The sequence below is a fragment of the Pinus tabuliformis genome, chromosome 5_1 (genome assembly GCF_031772625.1).
Source record: "Pinus tabuliformis cultivar Carrire ecotype Pingquan chromosome 5_1, CPIR1, whole genome shotgun sequence".
NCBI lineage: Eukaryota > Viridiplantae > Streptophyta > Pinopsida > Pinales > Pinaceae > Pinus > Pinus tabuliformis.
Genome location: NC_142305.1, coordinates 893,151,114 through 893,175,619, shown reverse-complemented (window position 1 = coordinate 893,175,619; position 24,506 = coordinate 893,151,114).

Sequence of the window (24,506 nt, the reverse complement as noted above, 5' to 3'; positions counted from 1 at the left end):
GCAAAAAGTAACAAAAACGAATTGGAAGCCATGATGAATTCTAATATAGATGATATAAAAAGGGACATGGGAGTTTTGAAAGGTGGTTTAAAATCAGACATGGAAGCAGTGATGCATGTCAAGATAGAAGGGTTGAAGAAAGGTTTGGCAAAGTTGTTAGAATAAAGGCTTCCTAGCGGTGACAAGGTAGTCCATGAAAATCATGATAAGGACAAAATGAATATGAATTATGATTTTAGACTCCAATGTTGAGTATAATAACCACCACATTCCAAAAATTGATATAAGGAATTTTGATGGCAAGGATCTGGTAACATGGATACTACAGATGGAGCAATATTTTGATCTCCATGATTTGCAACACACACAAAAGGTACACATATTTATATTTATATTTAAAACCCAATCAGTTTGTATGGTATTGATGGCTTTGTTCTCACAAATCACTTGTCACTTGGTCAATTTTTACGTAGGAAATGATAGTACATTATGAAGATACAAAGAGAAACACCTACTTTAGCCAATTGATAAATCTTAAACAAAAGGGTTCAATGGTGGAGCACATTGAGGAGTTCCAAAAATTGAACATCAGGGTAATTGATATTCCAGAGGAGCATAGGATTGATATCTTCATAGGGACTTTAAATGATAACATCTAACATGAGGTTCGTCTTTAGGAACCTGATTCATTGGAGAAGGAATTCAGGGTGGCAAGAAAAGTTGAAACTAAAATTATGGCAATAAGGAAGCCTACCACTCACAACTATAAATATGGAAGTGTTGTTGCTCCTAGACTTCCACAATCGACAAGGTTGACACCACAAAAATTGGAGGAAAAAAGAGAAAAAAGGCTTTGTTACAGTTGTGATAGAAAATACACTAAAGGTCATAACTGTGCTGAGAAGAAATTATTCTCCATAGATTGTGAAGAGGAGGAAGAAAATGAACAATAAACATCGAAAGAGGAGGATATACACCAAGAACCAACCCCATAGAAAGAATAAATGAATCTGAACATATATTGTAATGCATTGGCAGGAATTACCACTCCTCAAACTCTCAAGATAGAATGATATATCAAGAAGAAACAGGTAATAGTGCCGATTGATTTGGGCAGTACCCATCATTTTATTCATCGTAAGATAGCCAAGGAATTGAATTGCTTCCTATATCCAACACCAAAGTGTCAAGTGACGATTGCAAATGGAGGAACTATAAATTTCTCTAGAAAGTGCCCTAACATCAAGCTAACCATGGGGGAATATGTATTTAATAGCACAATGTTTTCCATTCCAATGGGTGGGGTTGATGTTGTATTAGGAGTCCAATCGTTACAATCTTTGGGGACGATAAATTTTAATTTTCAAGAACTTTTCTTGAATTTTTTTGGGAAGGAAAGGAAGTTGAATTAAGGGATATCACAACAAAACCAAGAAATATAATCAACTCTAATGTCGTGACAAAGCTTTTGAAGAAAGAACAATGAGGTGTAATTGCACAATTATGCTCACTAGAGGTTCAAACATCGAAATCATTTATTTCTCCAGATCTCCAAAAAGTCTTGGACAATCATTCCAAGGTATTTTAGACTCCCAAAGGCCTCCCACCTATTCATGATCATGATCATTCTATTCATTTAATTCCATGAAGTGTTCCTCCGAAAATCAGACCTTACTGATATCCTTATTCCCAAAAGAGTGAAATTGAACCTATGGTTGCATAAATTCTAGAGGTTGGTATAATTCAACCTAGTCAAAGTTCTTTCTCTGCTCCAGTATTATTGGTGCACAAGAATAATGGATCATGGCATGTGTGTCATAGGGAGATCAACAAGGTCACTATTCAATATACATTTCCCATTCCTGCCATTGATGAATTGTTGGATGAATTACATGGAACAATTTACTTCACCAAGTTGGATATTTGTTTAGGATATCATCAAATTAGAATGAATATTGAAGACATTATGAAAATAACATTCAAAACTCATGAGGGTCATTATGAATTTTTGGTTATGCCTTTTGGCCTTACTAATGCACCTTCCACATTTCAAGGTTTGATGAATTCCATTTTCAAAACCTTCCTTAGAAAATTTGTGTTAGTATTTTTTTGATGATATACTAATCTACAACAAGTCTTGGAAGGATCATGTTCAACATGTTGACAGGGTACTCAAATTGTTGGAGGAGAAACAATTATATGCAAAAACCTCTAAATTTTTCTTTGGAGTACAAGAGGTGGAATATTTGGGTCATATTGTATCTCATGAGGGTGTTAAGGTAGACCCTAAAAAAAATAAAGCAATTAACGAATGGAAAATCCCCACAACCATAAAGAATATTCGAGAATTTATCGGGTTGACAAGGTATTATCGCAAGTTTGTTAATAATTATGGGAGAATAACAACACCTATAACAACATTACTAAAGAAAGATACATTTTTAAGGAATTTAGACCATTATAATATAAACATTACCATTGTAACTAAATTCTTAGATTAATAGTAATATTAACACTATTTATTTGTAATTAAATAATTTAAGAATAATAAAAAATATAAGTTTTTATTAATTATATAGATATAATGACCCTTATATTTTAAATTTATTATATTATCCAATTAACTAGTATTATTATATTAATAATAGAATTATTAGTTTGACTTTGATCATCAGGTCAAAATTAGCCGTTGCAATATAGCCGTTGGAGTCTCTGCACACTCTATTTAATCAAGCTAAGCCAGATCAGTTCTTCAACTTGTCCTGACGATGAACCACACTGGTTGGTTCGAAACGCGTCGACAAAAGATTGATTATGTGATTTTGCCGAAGATTACTAAACAAAGATACATTTTATTGGATTCAAGAAGTAACTAAGGCCTTTGAACATCTTAAAGAGGCAATGTGCCAAGAACATGTCTTAACTACAAAATACTTCACAAAAACCTTTATTGTAGAATGTGATGCCTCAGGAAATGGAATTGGTGTTGTTTTAATGCAAGAAGGAAGACTCATTTCTTTTGAAAGTTGTGCAATCAAAGGAAATTATTTACAAAAACCTATTTATGAGAAGGAAATGTTGGAAATACTACATGCACTAAAGCAATGGAAAACTTACCTAATGGGAAGACACTTCAAGGTAAAAACAAATCATGATAGTCTTAAATACTTTTTGGAACAAAGATTATCTTCAGAAGAGCAACAAAAATGGGTCACAAAGATGTTGGGTTATGGCTTTGAAATCATTTACAAAAAAGGGAAGCAAAAAGTTGTTGCAGATGCACTCTCAAGAAAGGATAAGGATGTGGAAGCATTGCTTTGTGTCATTTCTATTATCCAACCTGATTGGATAATTGAAGAAAGGGATGAATGGAAGAATGATGAAGAGGTATGGACACTCATTCAAAAGTTGCAGCAATATCCTAGTACATCTGATACATTTAGCTGGAAAAATGATTCATTATGGTACAAATATCGCTTATATATTTATAATAATTCCCAACTCAAGCAAAATATTCTTTTGGAATTGCACACCTCCCCCTTAGGAGGGAATTCAGGATTTTTAAAAGCTTATCACAGGGTCAAGAAGGAATTTTTTGGGGATGGCCTTAAATCTCATATTCAAAAGTTTGTGGCAAAATGCTTGGTTTTCCAACAAAATAAAGTCGAGACAATTAAGACCACAGGTCTCTTACAACCTTTAACCATTCCAAGTCAGCATTGGGATGAGATCTCAATGGATTTTATCACATGTTTACCCAAGTATGAAGGAAAGAGTGTCATCATGGTGGTTATTGATAGAATTACCAAGTATGCACACTTTGTGCATTGTCTCATCCTTTTAAATCCAGTACAACGGCTACTGCATTTATGGAAACAATTCAAAAGCTACATGCAAACCCAAAGATTATTGTAAGTGACAAAGATCCAATTTTCACCGGAATTTTTTTGGACAAAATTATTTTCTTGTCTTGGTACTCAATTAGCTCATAGATCATCTTATCATCCTCAATTTTATGGGAAAAATGAGATAGTCAACAAATGTTTGGAAGGATATCTTCGTTGGTTTGTATATGATAAACAAACACAACGGGTTAAGGGGTTACCTCTAGCTGAATGGTGGTATAACACTTCCTTCCATACTGTAGGAAAAATGATCCCATTTACGACACTTTTTGGATATCATCCACCATCCATCACATCATATTTTATAGAAAATTATAAGGTTCAAGCAGTGGAAGATCACATTGAGCATCAAAAACAAGTTCTCCAACTCTTAAAGGATAACATCGCTCCGGCGCAAAATCGAATCAAACAACAGGCAGATCAACATTGTATTAAAAGAAGTTTTGATGTAGGTGACTGGGTATTTTTACAGCTACAACTATACAAAAAAATTCCCCTCAAAGAATTTAAGAAGGATAATAATTTGTCACCCAAGTATTATGGTCCTTACAAGGCATTGCAAAATATTGGTACTATGGCATACAAATTGGAGCTGCCCGCATCTTCCCAAGTACACCCAATTTTCCATGTTTCATGCTTAAAGAAGGTTATCGGTGACAAGCTCCCAGTTCAAATAGCGTTTCTAGAACTTGAAAAAGAAGGAAAAATCATATTTGAGCCTGAAGCAGTGACGGAAACAAGAACCCGACAACTACATAATCGATTAATTTTAGACTATCTGATTAAGTGGAAGAACTTACCTTCTAAAGATTCCACTTGGGAGGATGATAGTTTTATACAAAAGCATACAAAACTACTCAAGCATTGAGGACAACACTTTTTTGAAGGAGAGGGGCATGTTAGGTCCCTATAATACTAGTGTATTCTCCTTATTGTTATTGTTAGTGTAGTCCCCTATTGTTATTTTTGTTCCCATGTATCCCCCATGTTGTTATTGTTGTGCCCTTATATTATTATTTTTATGTATCCTTTGATTATATTGTGACCCCTTAGAATCCTATATATACCAAGGAGGCCTTATCAATTGAATCATCCAAGAATTGTTCATTTATGTAATGTAAATGAGGTTTCCCCCTCAAAGAGGCTAATTATCCTTTCTTATATTTTGTGAGCTAGTTGCATAACAAAGTGCAATCAAAGCATACTAGAACTACGTGGCTTCTAAGCAGCCATGAAGAAAATATTCAGTTTGTCATATATACATCAAAATAGGATAAAGGACTAGGTATTAGGATAACATTCTAGATTTACTTTAATAGTCAATCTATTGTAGTCTCATGAGGGAATAACTAGAAAAATAAAAATGCCAAGTAAATATCATGTTTTTATAATCTATCTTAGTCTCATTATAACATTTTTTTAATACTTAAACACAATATTTTATTATTTTTTCTAATTTAAGTTGAAAGTAAGGAAACTACTTATAATAATTTTTATATTTATGCTAATAGACGTTTCATTGCGAATCTCATCATAGCGAGATTCATGTGCCCTTTTGCCTCTAATTTGACATCTGTCTCTTCACATGGTGATTAGATTGTGTGACATTTGTTATTGCATTGCGTCGTGCTTTGAGAAAGCATTTCAGTTACGTGCATAATTATGGGTCACGTGTTAGAGCGTGGTAGAAATGGCAAGCATTTCTTTCATCAACAAATTAAACCCCCAATATCCCACTCGTGTCAACCTTTTAAAATTGGATTTTCATCTCCCGTGTTGTCTAATTGTTGCACGATCTATTTCCCTCCTCTGTTTCTCTGTTCCAGATGCTCGTCCGAGAATAAAAGCTTTGGATTAGTTGCTTCTCCTAAACAAGATCTTATCTCATTCTCACCAAAATCCTTCATCTCTTTCTTTATTGAACGTGTACAATTTCCTATATTTTGACCTTCTCAAAATAAAGAGGATTCAGTAAGCTTTTCTTGGGAATTATTCTATGACAAATTTCTTGTAAATTCCTCTATGACATCTTATTCAATTTTTTTGATAAGTACAGTAAAAACTTATTTGACCTTGCACGGAAACATGAAAGGCCTTGTATAGTTTCTATTATGCTTTCTTGTTTTTATTTTTAAAGTTATTCCCCACACTAGCAAGTACTGGGGTTTATGGTTAGGGTTAGGAGTGAGTCAGAGGATATGTTTTCACAAGGCTATTTCTATGTTTAACCCTTTAAAATTTGAATAATTCAGGTTAGTAATCTTATCAAATCATTTTTGCAATTTGTAGTGTTGTTATGGTACTTAATATTATTATCGCTATCTTCCAAGGTAAGGGATAGAATTTGTTCCTAAAGGTTGAACGGTGAGTTGTCATTGACTGAAGTCAATACACAACGACTAGGCAACACCATGTAAAAGATGTAAGAGTGTTTCCATCGCTTCTTTTGTTCTTCTGTGCATCTAAATTTCATTAAAGCACATTTTATCTAGGGGTTTCATGCACTGGATGATTGATGTGGAGGCACACTCTAGGTCTTTTTTTCATTAATTAAAGCACAAACTTAAATATGAAAGGGTTCTTACCCTTTTCACCCCAATTCTAGTCTTCTATGGGATGAGTTGGAAATCTGATGATTCTTTTGTGGGTAGTTTTAAAGGATATTTAATTCAAGAGGGTTGGACCCTTTTGGAGATGCTTATTGGACCTTGTAAAATTGGTGGTCTCTCATAGGTTGTTTCATAAGAAGATGTTTTTTTTAGGGAGCTTGAGTTGGATAAGTTAGAGGTAGTCACGTGGAATCTCAAAAAGGCCATAATGGTTTGTATGGGGGATTCTATGAAAATGTGCAAAGAAGTGATTCTAAGTGGTGGGATGGGACTATTGGTAAAATTATCCCTAGAAGGGTCAAAAGGGATTTGGTCGAAGGTTGGAATCTAGCCACTTATAATGTTTTTGACAAAATCCTAGCCAAATCTCTGGCTAAGAGGATAATGCTTTTGGGTGCTCGGATAGTACACTAGGAGTAAACTAGTTTTATTAAGGTTTTATTTATTCTTGATATTCCTATAACTACTTAGTGTTGGAAAATCAAGATACTTATAGATTATAGATGATTTTCCTTAACTTTATAATTACTTGTGATATTTGTTGGTCTTTTATTACTTATTATATCTTGTTCATCAAGAAATTACCAAAACAATGAATTTCACAACGAGACAAAGTAAACAAAGATATAGGCTCCAAACCTGGGCCAAACCCCTCTAAGGGGAAAACATAGAAAGAATATTTCTCTTCTTATAGAATATTTTCATAATGAGACTTCCAAGACCCAAAGACAAAATCCAAGAATCCTCCCAAGCACCAAGTAAGCCCACAAACAAGATCTTCTTCAGGTTAGCTTCAAAAACTTTTACCCTACAACTTCACTTCTAGAATTTTGGCCCTGCAGCTATACTTCAGAACTTTGACCCTCCAATTTCGGCCTTTTGTAACTTCACAGCTTCACAAAAACCCTAGCAACTTCACACGTGTGGGAAGAAAGAGATGATCTCTAAGAGACTTCAACTTCTTCTTTTCTTCATCCTCCTAACTCATTTCCTTCTTCGCTACTGCAGATCGAACTTGAGATGAGATGATGATATAAATGAGTCGAGCTCCTCTTATTTATAGCCTTCTTGAGGGGTCGAATAACCCTCCTTTAGGTCGACTTCACCTTAACTGGGCCGACTTGGTCTTGGAGGAATAAATGGCTTTTCTTGACTCAAAATATATATTTTTCTTTGTTACAAAGAGTCTAAATGCGACTATAATATATGATAAAAATTCCTCTTTGACCTAGGAAGACATAGAAATACCTATAAGCACGAAGAACATGCTTTTGACCTAAACTTGAGCATGAAACCCATGCTTTAAGTATTATTTAATTTTATTTCTTTATATAAAAAATACAATGTCATGTTTACAAAATGTCATTATGAAGACCGAACCTAGTTACAATTTCCAACACTCCCTCGTAACTAGGGAGGTATTCATAATCCCATCATGAAGTGCAAGGAATCTCAATCTTGAAGCATTCTCATAAGAACGGTCGGATTGATAAGCCATATTTCAAGCATCTATATCATAACCATCACTGTCATTAAAGGCCTTAACTAGACAAGCTCAACTTCATTTGAGGACGTTATGTTGGGAGGCTTTACGTGAGCTGCCACACTACCTCTAAGGAATATACCCCATCTGAATGTTCACAGGGTATGTCCTTTTAGGACTATTCTTATCTTGGATTTCCAACTGAATCCTCAAAGAATGGCCTTCACTAAGTCTTACGGCTATTAGTCCTAGTCTAGTGCATACCACATAAAGAGAAGAACTATCCAACATCACTCCCTCTCAATTAGGGAAGAGATGTCTACCAAACCAATATTGTCTCTCAAATACACAAGCTTCTTTTTTGATAAATCTTTAGTCATAAATTTGATAACTATTCATATGTAGGTAAATAATGCAGCTCCACGACCCCATCTCGTAAAAGGATTTTGATGTAGTGGTATTTATTATTTATGTGCTCCATCCTAGCATGCGACATTGGGTATTTTGTCAATCTTATGCAGCTTTCATTGTCACAATGTATACATGTAGGGCTAAGTGGTCCTCCAAATAAATATGATAATAAATTCCTAAGCCAACAAATTCCCTGCAGACTTCACTTGCAATAACATACTCAGCTTCAACACTACAAGCAAAAATATCTTGCTTTTTTTTTCATCCATGAGATCATAGAAGATCCAAAACTGAAGTGCCCACCTATTGTGCTTCTTCCATCTATCTCATTGTCGCCCCAATCATAATCTGTATATCCCATGAGTTGGATCTCATTACCATTATACCGAAGGCAGTGATGTATGGTTCCACAAAAATATCTAAGGATGTGTTTGGATGCTATCCAATGGTCATTATTTGGATCTATCTAAAATTCACTGAGGACATTTACTGCAAAACAAATGTTCGGCCTGATATTCACAAGATACATTAAAGAGCCAATTAACTGTTTGTAGCAAGTAGAATCTACGAGACTAGAATCTAAACTCTTCAACTTCTTTAGATTGGTAATCATAGGAGTTGTCATAGGCTTACTATCCATTATGCCATTTTTTTAAGAATCTTAATCACATATTTTCATTGACCAATATATATTTCACCTGGATTTTGCCAAACTTCTATTCCTAAGTAATAATGCATAATCCCAAGATATTTCTTATCAAAATCAACTGCGAACTACTTCTTTCATTCTTGAATTCGATGCTTTACACCCGTAATAAGTAGATCATCCACATACAATAGTATGATGAGGAGTTCATCTTGTATGACCTTGATGTAGAGGTTAGGATCTGCAAAACTCTTGTAAAAACCAAGTTTCAATAGCTATGCATCCATTCTTGCATACCAAGCTCTAGGTGCTTGCTTTAAGCCATATATAGATTTATTCAGTCTGCAGACATGAGTCTCCCTCATATTTATTTCAAATATTTGAGGTTTCTCAATGTAAACCTCTTCATCAATAGTCCCTTTCAGAAAATTTCTCTTAACGTCCATTTGATGGATGTTCCATCCCATATTAGAAACCAAAGAGATAAGAGTTTTGATTGTTGTATATCTAGCTGTAGGAGAAAATTTTTCTTCATAATCAATACCTTATTTCTGTGAGAAGCCCCTTGCTAAAAATGTTTCTTTGTATTTATCAATGCTCTCATCTGCAACATGATTTATTTTATATATCCATTTCTAAGTGAGTATCAATTTGTCACTTGGCCTAAGAACATTTTCCCATACATCATTCTTCATAATTGACAAGTATCCTTCCTATATTGCATTCATCCGCTCTTGATTTTTCGCTACATATTCATAGGATGAAGGCTAAACTTCAATGAGATTCATCATATATGTTGCATACTCAAAATACCTTTTAGGTATTTTAATTTCTTTGAAGGTTCCTTTTTCTGTATGTCCTTCTGCTTCTTGTAGAGTTGTCCTCAACCAAGGAGGTCTCTTACGAATTTCTGGAAAAAAAACTTGTTGTATAAGTTCAGTAGGACTTGAAACATCTTCTTGAGTTGATGTAGGATGTTGATCATTGTTGTCCCTATAGATATCATAAAAAATGGGTATCTCTTATTCATCAGAATCAACTAGAACATCTTTTGATTTATTATAAGCTATACTTTAATCAAAGGTGACATTTCTTCTTCCTTCAATATGACTATCTTCTTTAATATAGATTATGTACGCTTTTGATGAAGCACTATATCCAAAAAAGATGCCCTTCATACTGGTAGGATCCAAATTCTTCCTTTTGTCCTTTCATATATGTATGTACACATGACATCCAAATGTACGAAGATGATCCACATTCAACTTTTTTCCTGTAAATGCTTCTTCTGGAGTTATGCGGTTGATAATCTTGCGAGGACTTCGGTTATGCAAGTAGACAGTTGTTACTTATGCTTCTACCCATAAGAATTGAGAGAGATATTGATCATTAAGCATGGCTCTGACACATTCTTCAATTAATCGGTTCTTCCTTTCAGCCACATCATTCTATTCATGATTATAAGGAACAATTAGTTCCCTCTTAATCCTTGCTTCCTTGCAAAATGTTATAAGTTCTTTAGAAGTATATTCTCCACCATTGTCGGACCTTAGAGTCTTGATATTTCTTTATGTTAGATTCTCTACTTCATTCTTGAATTCTTGAAACTTCTCAAATACCCCATATTTATTCTTGAGGAGGTACAACCATGTTTTCCTTGAGAAATCATCCATGGAGGTCACATAATATTGATGCCCACCAAGAGATTTTACATCCATAGGACCACATACATCTGAGTGTGTGAGGTCTAAAACTTCCTTAGATCTGGTATCAGTTTTTGCAAATGGCTTCTTCACGTTCTTGCGTAGAGCACAACCCTTACATGTCCTTTCATGTTTTTCCTTCATTCTAGGGATGCCATTGAACATTTGATTTATAGATGGAAACATCTTGTAGTGAAGGTGTCCATACCTTCTATGCCACAATTTGTAAGGGCTCACATATAAGTGAACTAGGGCTTGAGACAGAGGTTTAAAAAGTATATATAGTGTCCTCTCACTAATCCCAATTACCCTAACATGATCAATATTAGAGTCCTTAACCCAAACCAAAACCTTGCCATCAACAAAAGAAATTCTATCACCTTTGTCCTCTAGACAAGAAATAGACAGTAATTTTTTCTTCAAACGTGGAACATATAAAATGTTGTTGAGGTGAATACTTCCACCGGAGTTGACCTCCAACAAATTGAATCCAATTCCTTTCACTGGATAACTCTTCTTGTCTCCAAGTCCGATCGAATGAGAGGAGGTTCATTTTGAAAAAGTCTAGAGTTGTTTGGAAGCACCACTATCAATAACCCATACATTCTCATCTTTGAAAGTGTCAGATAAAGCAGAGAATAAAATTCAATCCATCACTTATTTTTCTAGCTTGGAGATGATATTTAAGATGAAATCCTTGATGGATCTAACAAGATTCCTAAGAAATTGAAACCCTTCTTCATAACCTTTGCCATAGAGCAGAGAGTTCCAAAAAATATGTGATCTTCAGTCTCCTTCTTTCACCTTAGCTCTAATACCATGTTGGAAAATAAAGATAATTGTAGATTATAGATGATTTTCCTTAACTTGATAATTACTTTTGATATTTGTTGGCCATTTATTACTTATTATATCTTATTCATCAAGCAATTACCAAAACAATGAATATCAAAACAAGACAAAGTACAAAAGATATAGGCTCCAAGCTAGGGAAAAACCCCTCCAAGAGGAAAAGCCAGAAAGAATACTTCTCTTCTTATATAATATGTTCATAATGAGGCTTCCAAGACCCAAAGACCAAATCCAAGAATCCTCCCAAGCACCAAGTCAACCCACCATCAAGATCTTCTTCAAGGAAACTTCAAAAACTTCTACCCTACAACTACACTTCTAGAATTTAGACCCTACAGCTATACTTCAGAACTTCGGCCTTGCAATTTCAACCTTCTGCAACTTTACAACTTCACAAAAACCCTAGCAACTTCACATGCGGACAAAAATAAATGATCTCCAAGAGACTTTGACTTCTTCTACTTTTCTTTATCCTCCTAACTCATTTTCCTTCTTCATTATTGTAGATTGAACTTGAGATGAGATGATGATCATTAGAGAAATTTTGAGGTCTAAAATGGGCCTCCTAAAGAATATTATAAAATAATAGTGGCAATAATAAAACAAAATTATATTGCCTCATCAATTTTTAGAGGGGAAAAAATAAAAAGCTACTTTTTCAGCTCGTATTTTCAACTTATATCCCTACGATTTTTAATCAAATTTCGAGCGGGAGCACTCGTTGGATGTGGAATGTAATTTTTCATACAAGAAGTACCCATGTTGCATACTTTCGATGGACCCTACTACACAAAAATGTGAAATACATGAAAAAATGTTATTGCAATCACATTTTTTCATGTATTTCACTGTAACATACCCAAACCCTTCTTTCACATCGAGGGATATGGTTACATACTTTTCTTTTTCTGCCTTCCTCTTATTTCCTTCCATTTTCCTAGGCACTTATGCTATCTAATAATTTGTGGCTGAATTCCTTTCACTAATGACTCTGAACCATCTGTCTCATTTCTACGTAAAACAACCATAATCCAGACACAAGGCCGAAGCTCCCAAGCCCGACATTTTTCTGTGCCCTTTATTATTTTTGCCATGCCACAAGTTAAGTTCTACACAAAATGAATGAGGGTCAGTGACTAACCCGTAGCCCCTTCCATCCCGACGCCATACTTCATGTCTCCTTTATAACCCGTCAGGGTTAATCTTTCGAGATACGTGTCTCATGGGGTCCCCTTTTTTATACTTTGATTGGTGTTGTCTACTAGCACAATCATCCTCATTGTCTCGACATTATCATCTTGACGGTATCCCGAAATAAGCATTTTGTTATCCACCGACCTCTCTACTTTGGGCTTACCCAGACAGTGGGCCCTGGTTACATCTCCTCATTGGTCTAATCGCCTTTCCATCGTTTGCTTCTGCCATCGCCGGTCCATGACATCTTAACAAATTCCTTGCGACACTATTGATATGGTTGTAGGCCCATTCCTATCCAATAACATCACCACTCGGGCTTGTGTGTATCGCCTACACAGCCGACCAATGTCATCCCACTAGGTCCCTCTCGACGCACTCTAAAGCGCACTACCTACCAACTGTCGAGACTCCACTACTAGGCTTGCATGGAAGGTGGGGCCGTATGACCTCCCTTCCCATTGGGTCGTCCTCTCGCTCATGTCCGCCACCGCAACCATTCCTACAAGTGTATCAACACGTGGCAAGACTCATGTCATCCCACCGACCTACCTTCCCAGTGCTTGCGATTAGATCCCCACTTTAATCTTTCGGGACGAAATTGTCAGGATGGCTCAATAGGTGGGCCAAATCTCAACCAATAACATTAGAACAATAGGGTGACCCTACCATGCAACCACTGGGTCACCCCCTTGGGCCCTACCCGACACCTTCGACTCTTCCGCACTAACAATCCTTTGGGTAAACTTTAATGGGCCGACGTAGTATGTGGGCCAACCCCCAACCAATGGTGCCACCATAATGGAGTTGGCCCAACCATGTATACCTTTAACGTCATCCCACCAGGTTTCGCTATTATGAAACTAGCTCAAGAAAAGATAGAAAAGATAGATCAACGCCTTAGAATTCAGCCTCTTCGAGGGGGAAACCTCCTTTACATTACATAAATGAACAATTCTTGGATGATTCAAATGACAAAACCTCCTTTCTATATATAGGAGTCTAAGGAGTCACAATATAACCCAACCGACCTAACAATAATAATGTAAAGCCACAAAAATAACAATAGAGGGATTCTATGGGGCACAATAGTAACAATATGGGGATAATAGGGGCACAACAATATTAATAAGGGATGCAACTACAATAGTAATGGGGTAATCACTAGTATTATAGGGACCCAACATGCCCCTCTCCTTCAGAAAAGTGTTGTCCTCAACGCTTGACTAGTTCTGGATGCTTCTGTATAAAATTCTCTTCCTCCCATGTGGAATCTTCAGCGGATAAGTTCCTCCACTTGATAAGATACTCCGGAATTGATCGATTTTTTAGCTGTCGAGTTCTTGTTTCCGTGACTGCTTCCGGTTCCAATATAATTTTTCCTTCCTCGTTAAGTTCTGGCAATATTATTTGAATTGGGAGCTTGTCACCTATAACCTTCTTTAAACATGAAACATGGAAAACTAGGTGCAATCAAGAAGCTGCAGGAAGCTCCAATTTGTATGCCGTAGTACCAATCTTTTGCAACACCTTGTATGGACCATAATACTTTGGTGATAATTTATTATCCTTCTTAGCTTGCTTGAGGGACATTTGCTTATATGGTTGTAGCCATAGGAATACCCAATCACCTACATCAAAACTTCTTTCACTACGATGTTGATCTGCCTGTTGTTTCATTCTATTCTGTGCCAACACGAGGTTATTCTTTAAGAGTTGGAGGACTTGTTGTTGATGTTCGATGTGATGTTCCACTGCTTGAACCTTAGAATTTTCTCTTAAATATGATGTGATGGATGGTGGCTGATATCCATTAAGTTCCATAAATGGGGTCATTTTTGTTGCTGTATGGAAGGACGTGTTATACCACCATTCAGCCAGAGGCAACCATTTGACCCATTGTGCCTGTTTATCAGATACAAAGCAACGAAGATATCCTTCCAAACATTTGTTTACTATCTCAGTTTTCCCATCAGATTGAGGATGATAAGATGAGCTATGAGCTAACTGAGTACCAAGACAAGAAAATAATTCTGTCCAAAAATTTCCAGTGAAAATGGGATCTCCGTCACTTACAATAATATTTGGGTTTCCATGTAGCTTTTGAATTGTTTCCATAAATGCAGTAGAAATTGTACTGGATTTAAATGGATGTGATAATGCAGAAAAGTGTGCATACTTGGTAAGTCTGTCAACTACCACCATGATGACACTCTTTCCCTCAGACTTGGGTAAACCTGTGATAAAATCCATTGAAACGTCCTCCTAACGTTGGCTTGGAACGGATAAAGGTTGTAATAGACCCGGTGTCTTAATTGTTTCAACTTTGTTTTGTTGGCAAACCAAACATTCCGCCACAAATTTTTGAATATCCGTTTTAAGGCCATCCGAAAAAAATTCCTTCTTAACCCTATGGTAAGTTTTTAAAAATCCTGAGAGCCCTCCTAAGGGAGAAGTGTGCAATTCCATAAGAATATTTTGTTTTAGTTTGGAATTCTTACAGAGGTATAAACGATCTTTGTACCATAAAGAATCATTTTACCAGCTAAATGTATCAGACGTACTGGAATATTGTTGTAACTTTCGAATAAGTGCCCACACTTATTCGTCATTCTTCCATTCCTCCCTTGCTTCGTTTATCCAATCTGGTTGGATAATAGAAATGGCGCACAACAATGCTTCCACATCCTCGTCCTTTCTTGAGAGTGCATCTGTCACCACATTTTGCTTTCCCTTTTTGTAGATGATTTCAAAGTCATAACCCGACATCTTTGTGACCCACTTTTGTTGCTCTTCAGAGGATAATCTTTGTTCTAAAAAGTATTTAAGGCTATCATGATCCGTTTTTACCTTGAAGTGTCTTCCCATTAGGTAGGGTCGCCATTTCTTAAGTGCATGGAGTATTGCTAACATTTCCTTCTCATAAATAGCTTTGTGTAAAACCTTTCCCTTGATTGGATGACTTTCAAAAGCAATGGGTCTTTCACCTTGCATTAAAACAACACCAATTCCATTTCCTGAAGAATCACATTCCACAATAAAGGTTTTTGTGAAGTCCGGTGTAGCTAAGACCGGTGCTTGGTACATTGTATCTTTAAGATGTTCGAAGGCCTTTGTTGCTTCTGGAGTCCATGAAAATGCATCTTTCTTCAATAATGTTGTTAGAGGTGCTGCTATTCTCCCATAATTCTTAACAAACTTGCAATAATACCCTGTCAACCCGAGAAATCCTCGCAAATGCTTTATGGATGTGGGGATTTTCCATTCCTTAATGGATTTAATTTTGCAAGGGTCTACCTTAACGCCTTCATGAGATACAATATGACCCAGATATTCCACCTCTTGTACTCCAAAGAAACATTTGGATCTTTTTGCATATAATTGTTTCTCCTCCAATAGTTGTAGCACCTTGTCAACATGTTCAACATGATCCTTCCAAGACTTGCTGTAGATTAGTATATCATCAAAAAATACTAACACAAATTTTATAAGAAATGGTTTGAAAATGGAATTCATCAAACCTTGAAATGTTGAAGGTGCATTGGTAAGGCCAAAAGGCATGACCAAAAATTCATAATGACCCTCATCAGTTCTAAATGCTGTTTTCAGAATGTCTTCAGTCTTCATTCTGTTTTGATGATATCTTGAATGAAGATCCAACTTGGTGAAGTAAATTGATCCATGCAATTCATCAATGACAGGAATGGGAAACTTATCTTTACTAGTGAGCTTGTTGAGCTCCCTATAATCCGGACACATGCGCCATGATCCATCCTTCTTGTGCACTAATACTACTGGAGCAAAGAAAGAACTTTGACTTGGTGGAATTATACCAGCCTCTAGCATTTTTGCAACCATACGTTCAATTTCACTCTTTTGGGCATAGGGATATCTGTACGGCCTGATGTTTGGAGGAACACTTCTTGGAATCAGATGAATAGCATGATCATGATCACGAATAGGTGGGAGACCTTTGGGAGTCTCAAATACCTTGGAATGATTGTCCAAGACTTTTTGGAGATCTGGAAAAATAGATGATTCCAATGTGGAAACATCTAGCGAACATAATTGTGCAATTACACCCCTTTGTTCCCTTTTTAGAAGCTTTGTCATACCGTTAGAGCTGATTATCTTTCCCGGCTTCCCTGCAATACCCCTTAATTCAACTTCCTTTCCTTCCACAGAAAATTTCATGAAAAGTTATTGAAAATTAAAAGCTATTGTACCCAAGGATTGTAGCCATTGGACTCCTAGTACAACATCAACACCTTCCATGGAATGGAAAGCATTGGGCTAGTCAATACATATTCTCCCATCGATAGCAGGGAAAATTTTAAGAACCCCCCCTAAATTTATAAATATAATAAATGGGCGAATCTCCATGGTATATAGGAAAAATGGAAGGCGATTTTATCAATAATATAATATGTATATATAATTTTTTGGCGAATCTCTCACCAGGCATGGCGAATATTTTACTCAATTATAAAATCTTGTAAGATCTTGGCGAGTCTTTCACTAAATAATAAAACTTTGTAAAGTCCTAGTGAATCTTAGCATAGGCTACATGCTGGTTTAATTCCCCCATTTAAATAGGCTACATTCCAGGTGAATACCATGGGTCAATACCATGTGCCATTTTGGTGAATACCATGGGTCAATACCATGTGCCATTTTTGTTTTTATTAATTCTAATATTAGGGTTAATAATGGTTTTTTGCATGGTATTAATAACAATATAGTCCATGGTATTTGTCCCATAGTATTTTGGCCATAGGTTTCACCTAAATATAACCCATTTTTTTAGTGTTCGTAAATATAAGGTGACTTATGGAGTAAATATAAAAAAATGTTTTATTTGTTTACCATACCTCTCGTTTATTTATATTTTTATTAATTTACCATACCTCTTTTACAAATATGGTATTTGACCCATAGGATTCACTTAAATAAAACCTCTTTCTTGAGCCTTCATAAATAGAACGAGGGTTATGGACTAAATATAAAAAGAAGTTTTATTTATTTACGATACGTCTAGTTTATTTATATTTTTATTTATTTACCATACCTTTTGAGTAAGTATAAAAAGACGTTTAATTTATTTACCATACCTCCACTTTACTTATATTTTTATTTGTTTACACCCGTACATGTATATAAGGTGACTTATGGAGTAAATATAAAAAACGTTTTATTTATTTACCATACCTCCACTTTACTTATATTTTTATTTGTTTACACCCTTACATGTATATAAGGTGACTTATGGAGTAAATATAAAAAATGTTTTAAGGTGACTTATGGAGTAAATATAAAAAATGTTTTATTTATTTACCATACCTCTCATTTATTTATATTTTTATTAATTTACCATAACTCTTTTATAAATATGGTATTTGGCCCATAGGATTCACTTAAATAAAACCTGTTCTTGAAAATGGGCGAATGGATTCACTTAAATAAAACCTATTCTTGAAAATGGGCGAATGGAAGGTTGTAAGTCCTAATTTCAAGGGCTAAATTTACCTTTTTTACCCTCTCCCTTAAAATAAGGTGGGCTATTTGAGGTGATTTGTAAAAATGTACTATGATACAAAATATTCGCCCACTAAAAATTTAAAACCCCTTAATTTCGCCAAAGGGCGAACATTCGCCCCTAAAATTATCCTTGATCGATAGCTTGATATTATGGCACTTTCCAGAGCAATTGATTGTTCCTCCATTTGCAACCATCACTTGACACTCTGGTGCTGGATATAAGAAGCAATTCAATTCTTTTGCTACCTTACAATGAATAAAATTGTGGGTACTTCCTGAATCAATCAACACTATTACCTTTTTCTTCTTGATTTGTCCTTCTATCTTGATGGTTTGAGGAGTGGTAATTCCCGCCAATGCATTACAAGATATGGTCGGATTCATTTCTTCTTTATCTAGGCTTTTTTCCTGGAGTATATCCTCTTCTTTTGACCTTGCTTGCTCCTTTTCTTCTTTCTCTTCGCAATCTATGTAGAATAATTTCTTCTCAACACACTTATGACCTTTAGTGTATTTGCTATCACAACTGTAACAAAGCCCTTTTGCTCTTTTTTCTTCCAATTGTTGTGGTGTAAACCTTATAGGTTGTGGAAGACTAGGGGCAACAACACTTCCATCTTTATAGTTGTGAGTGGTATGCTTCCTGGTTGCCATAATTTTGCTTTCCATTTTTCTTGCTAACCTGAATGCCTTCTCTAATGAATCAGGTTCCCACAGGCGAACATCATGTTGGATATTATCCTTTAAAGTCTCTATGAAAACATCAATCCTATGCTCCTCTGGAATATTTTTTACCCTTATGTTCAATTTTTGGAACTCCTCAATGTGCTCCATTATTGAACCCTTTTGTTTGAGACTTATCAATTGGCTAAAAAATTGTTGCTTTTTGTATCCTCATAATGTGCTGTCAATTCTTCCATAAAAATTGCCCAAGTGATAATTTGTTTACGAGAGCAAAGCCATTCATACCATACAAACTGATTTGGTTCCAAATATAAAGTTGCAATACGTACCTTTTGTGTGTTTTGCACATTATTGAGATCGAAAAATTGCTCCATTTGTAATATCCATGTTGCGGGATCCTTGCCATCAAACTTCCTCATATCGATTTTTGGAATATGGTGGGTCTTTGATCCCACATTAGAGTCTATGAAATCATGATTTACATTTCTTTTGTTCGCATCATGAGTTTCCTTTACTACCTTTTCACCATTAGTAAGTATTTCTTGTAGAAAATTTGTCAAATCTGTCTTCAAATCCGCCATGTCTGTTTTCAAATCTGTCTTCAAATCTGCCATGTCTCTCTTCAAATCTGTCTTCAAATCTATCTTCAAATCATCCATCTTAGCTTCCACACCTTTTATCTTAGATTCCACGCCATTTATCTTAGCTTCTGTTAGCTTTTGTGAGAGTGACATTTGTTGCACCTGTTCTTGTAATTTTGATATATCATGTAGCATTTCTTCATCTTCTTCATGAGTCATGCTAGAGATTTCAGGTTTCTTACTAGGTGTTTGCATTTTCTTTCCTCGGGGCATCAGTTACCAATAATAATGCTCTACTATGCCCTTTGAATTCCTTCAAAATAAATTTTCAAACCAATCTTAAGCAAAAATTTAAAAGAATCTACACACCTTTTTTCACTTTGTAGGAGCTTGATATTGCCACTGATGTATCTCTATACTTTCAGATCATCCAGTTCTAAAATTGTGACCTGTAGTAGCCCTCTGTGTCCTCTTTCCAATGCCACTAGTCTGATCCAAATTGGATTTTCCAAGGAAGAGTTATGCGAAATCTCCCACAGTGACCTGATTATAGACTAATCCATTAGAGCGAACTTGTATGATGTGCCACGAGTCACTGTTTCGACCTTTGGCTCTCAAAAATATATACAAGAAACTATGGTCCGTCCTCTTTCTGTACCTTCTTATGAAATTTCAATCCAATGCTCAGAGAGAAAGTTATGACGATTTTACCCAGGTCACCTGTTTGGAATGTAATTCAGGAGTCTGCAAAAAGACTAACTTCCTCAGATCATATCTCTGCAAATATAGCGCGAAAAGCTCTGAAATTCGGACCCGAGGTTTAGCGCGATTTCTTCTCAAATGGTTTTTTTTTAGCTTCTGAAACATCGCAGAAAAAAAGTTATAGCGAAAATGCCACGATGACCTATTTGGAGCAGCGAAACCCTAGAATCCAAAGCTCTGATACCAAATGTTATGAAACCAGCTCAAGAAAATATAGAAAAGATAGATCAACGCCTTAGAATTCAGCTTCTTCGAGGGGGAAACCTCCTTTACATTACATATGAACAATTCTTGGATGATTCAAATGACAAAACCTCCTTTCTATATATAGGAGTCTAAGGGGTCACAATATAACCCAGCCGACCTAACAATAATAATACAAAGCCACAAAAATAACAATAGAGGGATTCTATGGGGCACAGTAATAACAATATGGGGATAATAGGGGCACAACAATATTAATAAGGGATGCAACTACAATAGTAATGGGGTAATCACTAGTATTATAGGGACCCAACATTCGCTCAGTGCTTTTGATTGTGCACCACTAACAACCCATCGGGATCTTCCTCTCAGGATGAGCTGTCTTGTGGGGCCTGCCCATGTCGTTTCCATTAGTTGTCGTTATATTCACTACCATAGTATCCAGGTGCCCTGCACCTAACACATTTGCTTTGCGCTTATTTATTAACCACTAGGATCATACCTCTCGGTAATGATGTCGCTCTTGCCACGTGTCGACTTGTGAGTTCTGACATGTGTCACCCAAAAAAGGGTCTTTCAGGTGGCCAGAAAAGTTGTATCCACCTACCACGTGTCCCTGTTGATTTCATTCTCTAACTTCATTCGAGGCAATCAATTTCTTCTACCTATCCTCTCGAAGGAGAGAGAGAGTCCTCCAAGGCCTTGTTCTGCAGTCAACCTCCGCTATAAATGAAACCACCTAGTTCCAAATTGAAGGATCTTTGCCTCTTTGTTTTACTTCGTTTCAGTTCATCAGAGACAACTTTCGTGCTATCAGAAATCAACCGTCGATAAGTTTTGATCTTGACCATCTAGAGGGCAATGAAATCCTTGTTCAAGACTTCTCATATCTAGATTTGCAGCCTCGAAAGCCATTGAATGTCAGGTTGTAGATGAAGACTTGGAAATCGGAACATATGATCAAATGATGCAAGATGATTCCATACCATTATGTTTTGAATCATTTCAGTTTTTGAAGGGAAATTTGCATAGTATATCTTCAATAAAGGATGAGCAGCCTGTAGAAAATCATGCAATCTCATTGGAACTAATAGAAAATGAGTTGCAACAGTCTTTTCAAGTTTTTCACGATCCAATAGCTAATGTGTTGGATGATATCTGTAGTCAAAGTCATTCTCCATTAACTAACTGTGAGCTTGAAAAAAGTATTGATACAAACTTGATCCGACAGCCGATTTCTTTGTCATTTTCAGTAGGAGTCTCGTCACAAAGCTCAAATGAAAGTTTGCATTCATGGTATGAGGAGAAGAAAAGTAATTCATTGGATGAGCTAAGTCCCAGTGCACATGAATTTCAAGATCCTTATGCAGTATTTTTGGAGTCAGATAGAGAATCCATATTATTCAATCTGGGAAAATTTGGATCTGTTTACAAGTTTCCATGGGAGTTTCATTTCAGTAGTTCTCTCTTGTTTCTCATAAGCAAGCACTTGCGGAGAATTCAAACAACAGCTAGAATGCTTACTTGGTTGCATTGGTTGTTTCATTTCACTTGATCAAGTGAGGAATGGATCACTTAGAGTAGGGTGTGATTAATAATCTCATAGAAGTGAGCATGGTTCAGTCAGTTTTAGAGTCAATTTGTGTCGTCAAGTCGTCAGTTTTCAATCATGCATTTTAGTTTGAGTTGTTGACCGTATTGGCCCACATGGTCAGGCACTTGGTCTACGGTGTTCTTAACACGTCCAAGGAGCTGCCATCCCCAATAAGGCTAATGTTAGTGTTAGTCTTTGTAGCCTTCCACCAGTGATCAAATATGCTCTTATAAAGTGGTCTTGGGGTGTCAAAGTCAAATTTTTGTCATTTCAGTGAGTCTTCAAGTAAAATTTGGTCACTAGGTATTAGGTCTAGGATTGTTTTCACTCCTTCCAAAGTTTTCCAAGTATTGGTCTACGTCACCATTTGACTGAGTGTACCATCATTCAAAGAGTTGTCATCATTATTTCAGGTTCTAATGGGTCATTTTACACCTTGTTTGTGCTTCAGTTGTGCTTAGGTAAGGGTAACTTCCCTCTCCTAGGGTTTTGAAGGTAATTTTTCTTGGATGGTAAAATAATCAACAAAAATTGTATCCTGATGCTCATACACCTTCCCCTATCCTTAATATACCTTCTTAAACACTTCCCATCACTGATATCCCTCAAATTCATCATTTTCCCACAAACCCTAGCCTATTGCTACAATTTGACACTTTTCTAGGTTAGGCCTGTGTTTTTCCCTTTTGGACCCCTTCCCCTCACTCAATCCTTGAAATTCCACTTTCCCCTGCTTCCTAACATCCCTCCCTACTTCCAAAAATTTTCTCAAGAATTTAGAAGCCCCTCATCCCCTTCATTTCCCTTCATTTCTACAAATCCCCTGTTCCACATATCGGGATAGTTTTTATTCAAATGATGTTTCTGACCAAGAAAATATGAATTTGAAAAAAGTGAGAGAGATTGTTGTCTATCATAGACCAAAGAAGAAAAACCTCCTTTAGTTTTTACACAGGTCTCATGGTTTGGGATAAATGTCCAAAAATCATTTGCCTCAGGAGAGTTGATGCACTTCTGAAATGACCTTGGGAAAAGAATTTTTTCTCCTATATGGAATGTCCAAAGACTTGCTTTATGAGTCAAATGATAACTGTGCACAAAGAGAATTCCAATGAGCTATCATGAGCTCAATTTGGACTTGAGGAAGACCTCCAAAAGTTGACTGCAACAATACTCGGCATTTTGGCAGCCTCATTCTGCACATTTTGACCAATCTTGGGAGATTGAGATTTTTACAGGGAAAATGAGCTCCAAATTGAAAAATTCAAGATGTTCTGGAAAGTATACAGGAAGGTATTTCCAACAAGTTATCATGGGATCAATTTGGACTCCAGGAAAGCCTCGAAAAGTGGCCTGCAAAAAGGCGTTGCACATAGAGGAGGGAGCGCTGTGCATATGAAGGGAGCGCTGCGCATAGGAATGGAGCGTTGCGCATAGGGTAGTTTCCCCCAGTCTAAAACTAAATGGTGCTGCGCATAGGAAGAGGCACTGCACACCTGTAGGTGGCGCTGTGCATAGGTCCAACAAGGGCCAAAACACTCTCCTGCCATCCAAAAGCATTGTGTTTGCCTTCTTTGGCCCTCAAGCAAGTAAGTGTTACCCCTAAGCTTCACTCTTGGCATTCAATTCATTTACTTGAGGTTAATTTTCTATGCCAAAATTAAAACCCTAAAATTCTTCCATTTATTCCTAAGAGCCCTAATCCCTCCCATATCTCCTTTCACCTATTTTCAAAACCCTAACCCCTCCTACAAATCCCTCCATATCCCTTATTCCCTAAATCCCCAAAAGCAAAAATCCTAAAACCTTATTTACTAAACAACCCCTATCAAAGAAGAATACCCTCCTTCTTATTCTCATATTATATATATTCCATCCTACACCACATAAGTTCATCTCCCCTTCCCCTATCCCTAATCACCAATACTCACTCCTTCATTACCTTCTCTAGGGTTACACAACTTCAAAATTCGACAAACATGGACAAAGAGGATAGAGAAACTTGGCTTGAAAGGGTCAATTTGCACTTAGAGAAGTTGCTACAAAGGGCCAACAGGGACAACCAAATCATTAGGCATATGGCCTACCACTATAGGACCCGGAACAAAATTTGTAATATAAGGGTCAAGTAAATGAAAGCGAGGCTGAGACGGGCACTCAAAGGCAAAAAGGAGGAGGATAGGCTAAGGTTGCTTGCTGAAGCTTCCTTGGCTCATCATTATTCTTGATGGTGGTATTGGCCACAAATTTTGATCAAATTTGGAGGAATTTTTTCCTTTGACAAATTTTGGCAATTTTGACACAGGGAATCTGGCTCTATGCGCAGTGCCACTGTCGCTA